Source organism: Procambarus clarkii, chromosome 12, assembly GCF_040958095.1.
Source record: "Procambarus clarkii isolate CNS0578487 chromosome 12, FALCON_Pclarkii_2.0, whole genome shotgun sequence".
Taxonomy (NCBI): Eukaryota; Metazoa; Arthropoda; class Malacostraca; order Decapoda; family Cambaridae; genus Procambarus; species Procambarus clarkii.
In genome coordinates this window covers 50127785-50136758 of record NC_091161.1, presented here as the reverse complement: position 1 = coordinate 50136758, position 8974 = coordinate 50127785, and the positions used below count along the sequence as shown (strand labels likewise).

The 8974-nt window shown below is 46.5% G+C and overlaps 1 long non-coding RNA gene across 1 annotated transcript in view; it reads right to left on the bottom strand.

The window, feature by feature from the left end:
- Positions 1–1072: 1072 nt before the first annotated feature.
- Positions 1073–8974, bottom strand: part of LOC138363937 (uncharacterized) — a 111459-nt gene continuing 103557 nt past the window's right edge. The window contains exon 4 of the long non-coding RNA XR_011228276.1: positions 1073–1513. This is a non-coding gene — a long non-coding RNA (uncharacterized lncRNA). The remainder of the gene's footprint in view (positions 1514–8974) is intronic.

The following is an 8974-nucleotide window of genomic DNA, read 5'->3' as shown; positions in this document are numbered from 1 at the left end:
ATATAAGTAATTTAATTACTTGTCAAAGACACAAGAGAATGGAAAAAAGTTACAATATGTAAACCACTGGTATTATTCATAAATAGTAAGATAATATTGTGCTTATTATATTATAAAATGTGCTAGACATAAAATATACTCTACAATATTTCCTGTGAATCAGCAAGTGTAAAAGCAAACATACAAATCTACGTCTCCACATGCGTTCACCAGCAGGAAAGTTAGTGTCCGTGTATAACTTTGTAAATATTACAAACAAATCCTGTGGCAATTTTTTTTTTTTAAGATTTAACAAAATGTCTTTGTATAGGAAAATTAAATATATTATAAATTTATTTATAATTATACTGATTTATCATACTGTACATATAGCAACAGCAGAGAGGGATGGTTTATTATAAATACAGCCACAGTATTAAGATGTTTCACTACAGAACCTTATTACAAATGTGACCACAGAATTTGGGATGTCTTATTATAAATTTAACCACAGAACTGAGGAATGTCTTATTATAAATATAACCACAGAACTGAGGAATGTCTTATAATAAATATAACCAAAAAACTGAGGAATGTCTTATTATAAATATGATCAGAGAATTGAGGGATATTCTCTTATAAATATAACCACAGAACTGATGGATGTCTTATTATAAATATAACCACAGAACTGATGGATGTCTTATTATAAATATAACCATAGCAAGAGAGTCAGGTACAGTGGACCCTCATGTGGTTTGTCATTTGCAAAAATATACGTATGTGATTTTTACAAGAACTTACTGATCCAATGTACCATGCACATTGTTATTTTTAAATCCCCAATACAGTCATGTAAATATGTGAATAAATAAATAAATTCTGAGCATTAAGAACACTGATATATTATCTTATTTGGAGAGCCTTTTGAGCTTAAGAGCAAATTACCTAAGAAAAAAATCATAATTACTATACAGTATAAAGATTATTTATTTTAATGCTTTCTCAACATTTACAATGGCTCACATAGGAGAAAAAGTATGAAATGTTTTAAAACTGAAAATATATATTAAACTTTTTTTATTAGAACCTGATAATAAAAATAATTAATTTGAAAATCTTAAAATGTATTCTTGTCAAACAATAGTATTAAAAACAATACTGTACCACATACACAATGAACTAATAAATACCGAGATTTTTATATTAATGATACACCAAATTTAATTTAAATACACATTTCCTTTGTTACCATAGTACATGAGATGTTAATAATGCATGACATATTGATAATACATGTAGTCATTGACATGAGTGTGCTAAAGACAGTCTTACCCATTTACATGTAGTATTTCTTACACCATAATGTGTTTCATAATGCTGCTGACAACATGTATGCAGTATATCTGACACTGTGTGTGGATGCTGACACTGCAGGTATTATTCAACACCACTGGGTCCTGACACTGCAGGTATTATTCAATGCCACTGGTTTCTGGCACTGCATGTATTATTCTTCTGGTGACCGTAGGAGCTGTGGAAGAAAAGATTGAGAGATTACCAAGTCGTTTAAAGTCAACAAATACCAAATACAGAATCTTCGAAATCTAGTAAAGATTTCCCAAATAGGATTTTTTTTTAATAATTCCAATACTATAATGGTTCTTTCTCCAAATAAAACAAAGATATACAGTATAGGTAAAATATATCAGCCAGCAGACTACAAACAGGTACCAATCCCTGCGCACAGGAATCTTAGCAGATACAATATATATGGAAAAAGGCAAACATAATTCCAATCTACAAAAATGGTATTCGAGAAGACCCTCTAAATTATAGACCTGTACCGTTCTTACCCACCTGCCAATCCATCCACCTACCTGCTCAACTCACCCACCCACCTGTTCACCCACTTCCCTGGCACCCACCTGTTTACCCACATGCCTGCACGCCCACTTACCCACCTGTCAATGCACCCACCCACCTATTCACCCACCTGCCTGCTCACCCACTTGCCTGCTCGAACCTGTTCACCCACCAAGCCCATCTACCTGCCACTGCCAATTACTTTAATGTACAAAATGCAAAAAATCACCACAAAAGAAGAGGCAGGTCGGCCGCGTGACTGGGAACCACGTGTTTGGTCGACCCGAACGTGTACCAACAAATATCGGAAGTCGACGACACCATCGGACGTCGAGTCGCATTTTTCTATGAAATTTACATCGTAACTCGAAATTTTCGTAAGTAGGGGCAATCGTATGTCGAGGTGCCACTGTATTTGGTAGGGTTTCAATAATCAGGTAAAAATAGCCATGTGAAAAAATAAATGGGAACAAAGACTCGAGTTATATTTGTGCTGTTTCCCCAGATATACATCCCATTTTCTTTCAATTTTGTTCCAGAGAAAACATCTGGTCAGTGGTAGCCTGAGGCCAAATTGGGTCTCCAGAAGAAAAATTCACCCAGCGTTGCAGGGGTGTCACATGACCTGATGTCATCAGTAGGGGCCCCCTACCTACGAGTGACCCAATGGGGTCATGCATACAGAGGGTCAAGGTTCCTTACAAAGAACAAGTTGGATATTACTGTGTAGTAAGCCTTTTCTTGAATTTGCAAGAAACTGTGGGGTTCTCAGTCATGGTAGGCAACCCAAGGAACCAGGATAGCATGTGGAGGTTGGATATTTGGGGTTTAAATGGCTTCGGAGAGTCGTGTGTGTTTGATGATGGGTAAATGTTTAAGTCAATAATTGTCGTGCTTTTAATCTGAATGAGGGGTCCTAGTTTACGCTCTAGTCATAAAATAAATTCCTTAGTATATTTCCTATGGAAAATGAGCTTTCAGTACTCTATATAAATTAAAAATGAGGTCAAGAAAGGCATGTTTATATATGTGGTGTTTTAGGTTGAAACTGTTTACCCAAGTCACCCCCGAGCTCTTGCACCGTTTTCTGTAGCCAAAGTAAAGATTTCATTTTCTGTGGAAGCAATAATAATAATTAAATTTAATAATTGTCTGTGTGAGCCATTAATCATTTAGCCAGAGAATGTTTATCATATTGAAATCGTTCCCCAAACTAGATTCACATCATCACCATAGCAAAGTAAGTAATTATCAAAAGAAGGCACCAAACCGGGAAGGCTATGTAGCACCATCAAATGCGCAAAATAATCAGAGAGCGCTATATATCACCAAGGATGCCAATACGAGAACAAAAACGCATAAGGCGAACAATATCAAAAGTATCCGAGTCACCAAGAATTCTATCGAAGGACAGGTGACCGCGAGGGGCGGTCGGAAAGCAAGACGCACGCTCGTCCTGGAAGTCAGGACATTCAAGAAGGACATGCACGACCGTAAGAGGGACAATGCAACTAGGACAATAAGGAGCAGGGCGGCGCTCCATCAAGTGACCATGGGTTAAGCGAGTATGGCCAATACTCAACCTCGCCAGAGCTGTTTCCCACCGCCGGTTACGGTGGAAGGAGGACGGCCATGAGGAAACACAACATTTAAGAGTACGTAGCTTGTTACCAGTAACAGACAACCAAGAAGCCTGCTAACGGGTAAAGACTGAGGAATGGATAACCGGGTAAAAGTCGGAATACGGAATGCCTTTACGAGAGATGGGACAAGAGCGGACAGCTTTCTTGGCGGCAGCATCCGCACGCTCATTTAAAGACACACCAATATGGCTGGGAACCCAACAAAACTCAACCGACTTAAATTTACTGTGAACAAGAAACAGCCAATGCTGGATCTCGACAACTACTGGATGAACCGGATAAAGGACCCGAGAGCCATGAGGGCACTACGAGAGTCAACAACAACTACAAAGGAAGACTGACAACGAGAAAGCAGGAGACGAAGAGCATAGAGAATAGCATAAAGTTCCGCTGTAAAGATGCTAGTCTCCGGAGGTAAGCGACACATATAAGTGCGATCAGGAAAAACAACAGAGTAGCCAACACCGTCCTCTGACTTAGACCCATCAGTGAAGACAGAAACGGAGCGGGAGTGAGAAGAAAAGTGCTCGAGGAAAAGGCGTTTTAGAACCGTAGGAGGGGTAAAAGCTTTAGTGATACGGGTCAAGGATGTACAAAACCGCGGAAGAGGGACCCTCCACGGGGGCAAAGAAGGAACAACACGAGGAGAAACATCAGAAATACGAACGGAAAGAGAATCCTGGAGGCGAGATAACCGTACAGAAAGAGGGAGGTGGTGAAGAGGAACAGAAACCGCAGGAGGGGTAAAAGTTAAAGCACGACAGAGGCGAGAGGAAGGATGTTGCAAGGACCGCGCAAGATAGCGAAGACAGCAGCGATCACGGCGGTCCTGGAGAGACAGGAAGCCAGTGTCAACATACAGGCTAAGGACGGAGTCGAACGAAAGGCACTAGAACTGAGGCGCAACCCAGTATGGTGCAAAGCATCAATACGGCGAAGAGTAGAAGGAGAAGCAGACGAGTAAGCAGGGCAACCATAATCGAGCTTAGACAGGACGAGAGAGGAATGTAAAGCAAGGAGAGTGCGCCTATCTGCCCCCAAGAAGTATGGGACAAGACCCGAAGGAGGGTAAGGGCCTTAGAGCACTGAACACGGAGGTAAGAGATATGGGGAGACCAAGACAAACGAGTGTCAAGGAATAACCCCAAAAGCTTTGCGGAATCTTTGTATTCAAGGGGATGACTATAAAGTGACAAAGAGGGAAAGAACAACCCGTTTCCATGTAAAAGTCATGGCACAAGTCTTAGAAGTAGAGAACTTGAAGCCATGATCGGTGGCCCAAGACGACACGGCATCAATTGCAAGTTGAAGCCGGCGCTGAAGGAGAGGCGAATCATCACCCTGACAGCAAAGGGTAAGATCATCGACATAGAGGGTGGAGAAGACACCAGAAGGAAGAGAGGAAAGAAGACCATTGAGGGCAACCAGAAAAAGAGTAGTGCTCAGAACACTACCCTGGGGCACACCTTCGTATTGCTGAAAAGAGGCAGAGAGAGCGGTACCAAGGCGCACCCGAAAGGAACGACGAGAGAGGAAGCTGCGGAGAAAGAGAGGGAGATGACCACGGAGGCCAAAAGAATGAAGTTGAGATAGGATATGATAACGCCAAGTGGTGTCGTAAGCTTTTTCCAGGTCAAAAAGGACGGCAACAACGGAGGTCTTCGCAGCAAAAGCAGTACGAATATAGACCTCCAAGTTCACCAGGACATCTGTCGTGCTGCGGCACTTGCGGAAACCAAATTAAGAAGGGGAGAGGAGGTGATGGTGTTCCAGGAACCACATCAGACGAACGTTAACCATACGTTCAAAGAGTTTGCAGACACAACTTGTGAGAGCAATAGGGCGAAAGTCCTTAGGGGAAGTACCCAGAGACCCGGTTTGCGAACAGGGAGGACAACGGCATCGAGCCAGTCCTCAGGGACTGACGACGACTCCCAGATCCGATTATACAGACTCAGTAAATACTGAGACGTGCACGGAGGGAGATGGCAAAGCATCTCATAATGAATACCATCGAAGCCCGCCGCCGTAGAACCACAGAGGGCCAGGGCAGAACGAAGTTCAGAGAGAGAGAAGGGATCATTATAGGGAAGCTGAAGATGAGTGCAGAAATCTAAAGGACGAGACTCAAGGACAGGTTTACGAAGAAGGAAAGATTGGGGAAGATGAAGACCAGAGCTAACAGAAGGAAAGTGGGAACCCAGTTCGGAAGCGACCTGCAACGGGTCCGCCACAAGAGTATCATGGAGGTGAAGGACCGGTGAAACATCGGGAACGAACTTACCCGCTATCTTGCGGATACGCTTCCAGATCTGGGTCAGAGGGGTTTCGGACGTAATTGTTGAGACATAAGATGCCCAACATTCACGTTTAGCCGGACGGATGGCCCTACGGGCCACCGCACTCGCTTTCCGAAAGAAAAGAAAAGAATCGGTCGTCTGCCTACGGCGGTGCCTCTTCCAGGCTGCACGCTTACAGCGGACAGCCCGAGCACAGTCTGCATTCCACCAGGGAACGCACTTCCGTGAGGGCAGCATGAAGACAGTGTCATGAAAAAGGAGGAGAGCGCGAGAGAGAGGCAGAAGGGAGATGTCAGAGAGAGCAGCACTGAGGGTAAATAGGGCCCAGTCCGCCTTAGCAAACTGCCACCTAGGGAAAGAGAGGGAAGGGCGAAAAGAGAAAAAGGAAACAAGGATGGGGAAATGATCACTTCCATGGAGTTCATCAAGAACCTGCCACGTGAAATCTAAGTAAAGAGAAGAAGAGCAGAGAGAAAGATCAAGACAAGAAAGGGTGCGAGTCCGAGAGTCCAAATGAGTGGGCTCACCAGAATTCAGAAGAGACAGGGAAGAGAGAGGATAAACGGCTCAAGAAGGCGACCCCGGGTATTCGTCAGAACGTCACCCCAAAGAGAATGATGACAATTGAAGTCACCCAGCAGGAGCACAGGCTCCGGCAAGGAGTCTAGGTGGTGTTTCGAATCAGGAAGAGAGAGCGGGACACTCAGGGGGAGATAAATGGAACAAACTGTGTACCATTTCCCCACAAACACACGAGCAGCAGAACAATGGAGAGGCGAAGGAAAACGTAAAGGAACAAAGGGAACATCAGCACGAATCAAGAGAGCAGAAGAATTAGAAGCCCCAGCAACGGCTGGGGGGGGGGGGGGAGAAAGGAATAGCCACGAAAATGACCAGGACGAGCACCAAGCATCAGCTCCTGGAGACAGACACAAAGGGCGAAAACCGCAAATCAGAAGTTGGAGTTCGAGGAAATTGGCGTAATAACCTCGAACGTTCCATTGAAGAATGGACAACGACGAGAAGAGAAAGGACAAAAACAGAGAACAAGGAAGAAACAAAGGCGAAAGAGCAACAGAGTACGTTAAAGAATATCAGGGTCGGGATCAGGGTCAGCAAAGTCAGGATTAGGGGGCATGGGTAAAATGAGCAAAGACGGAGGGAAGGAAACGGGAGAACAGATCAGAGGTGGGTGGGCGGGGTCCGGAGGAGGAGGAGGAGGAGGAAGAGGAGGAGGAGGAGGAGGAAGGAGGAGGAGACAATGGAGAGGAGCAGTCAAGGACAGCAGCAGGATGAGGGGGAGTAGAAAGAGGGGAGCGCACCCCAGCAAGAGCAGCAACCGAAAGGAAAGCAGAGACCAAAGAAACCTCCATAGCAGGAACAGGGGGCGCAATCACTGAAACGGGAGGGGAAGGCAACAGAGCCAGAAGTAGGAGCTGAGGAAGAAAGCGAAGCCTTCTTACCCGCCGGGGAGGAGGAAGGAGAGGAGCCAGGCTTACGCTTCTGACTTAAAGAGACTGATGTCCCAGCAACTACGTACCGGGCAACGGATTCCAGTGTCTCAACAGGAGAAGATTAACGAGAGCACACACGACGGCCGTTAGGAGAGCGATGGACATCCGCCTGCACCGACAGGCGGCGGGGAGAGCCGATAGATGGAGGAAGAGGAAGGGAAGGAGGATCGGAGGGGGACGAGGAAGAAGACCCAGGAGACATGACAGACCGGGTAGAAAGAAGGGGAACCCAGACAGAGGACCAGGAGGGGGACCCCTCGGGACAGAACACAAAGGGACACAGGAGGGGGCAGTGGGCGTATCAGGGTCCAAGGCCCGGAAACGGTTGTGAGTCTGAGGAAGGGGGGAAGGACGAGGAGAGGAAGAGCGCAATACGCGAGCATAAGAGATGTTAGTATAAGGCGGGAGCCGGCGAACCTGGCGCCTCGCCTCAGGAAAAGATAAACGCTCCCGGTGCTTCAGGTTGAGGACGGCTGCCTCAAGCTTGTAATGGACACAGGCACGGGAGAAGGTAGGATGGGCCTCAAGTTGAGGCAGCGAGCTTGGGAGAAGTGCACTCCGACTTAGAGTGACCTTCACCCCCACACAAAGGACAGAGAGAGACAGTCCCAGAGCAGCGGAGGGCACCATGCTCAAACCTCCAGGACTTGTTACAAAGTCGAGGAGAAGGAATATACTCCAGGACAGAGCACCTAGCACCAGCAAGAATGACAGAGGATGGAAGGGTCCTACCATCAAAGGTAATCTTCACAACGCGAAGGGGTTGACGGCGACGACCACGAGGGGCACAAGTAAACGAGTCAACTTGGAGGACAGAATGGCCCTGGGCATCAAGGATATGCCGATATTATCGTGGCAATCCTGCAGATTCCGAACACCGGTTGCAACATGGGGTGGGAGGAGAATAGTGCCAACACTGACATTCATCTGAACGTTCTTGGAGACCCGAACAGGAATCTCGCCAAGGCAAGATAAGGCAGCCGAGCGAGAAGCTGCATCCTGAGAAGGAGCAGCAACGACACGTGTACCGAGACGAGTGGGGTTGAAAGTAACAGATGCATCCACGGAATCTACAAGATGCCGATGGAGGGGAAATCGTCAAGAGGGAGGAGATCAAAGTATTTGGCCCATGAAGCAGGATCAAACAAGGCCTGATACGCATCAGCACGGGAAGGAATCGAGCGAGTGCGGCTGGGGCGCGAACGGCGTTGAGAACCCCCAGAGAGAGAGAGGGGGTCAAAATGCGCAGTAGTCACAACGAGAGACTTAGCCGCACCAGGGGACGAAGTGGTCACCACCGGGGTTGGAGGCTCGACCCAACCACAGAGGGAGGGAGGGAGCTGGGGGAAGAAGTCAGGACAGTCAAGGAGGAGCAAGGTTGGGGCCCAACGCAGCGAAAGCTACAGAGCCTGGTCTTCCAATACAGGCCGACTCGGGGGCTTGGTCGCCCACCCCACGAGCCTGAGAGGGTACAATGGAAACATTCAACATAGAGACGAAGAGAAAAATTCATCACGAATGTGCCCCCATACCCACCATGGAGCCACAATTAGAGGCAGGACACCCAACATGAAGCTATCGCCGATCATGCCGGGGCCCCTAGGGGTGCGTCATGAGTATACGCCCCACAAAACGCCACCTTAAGAACCGTCAGTCCGTCGAGATCGGTTCA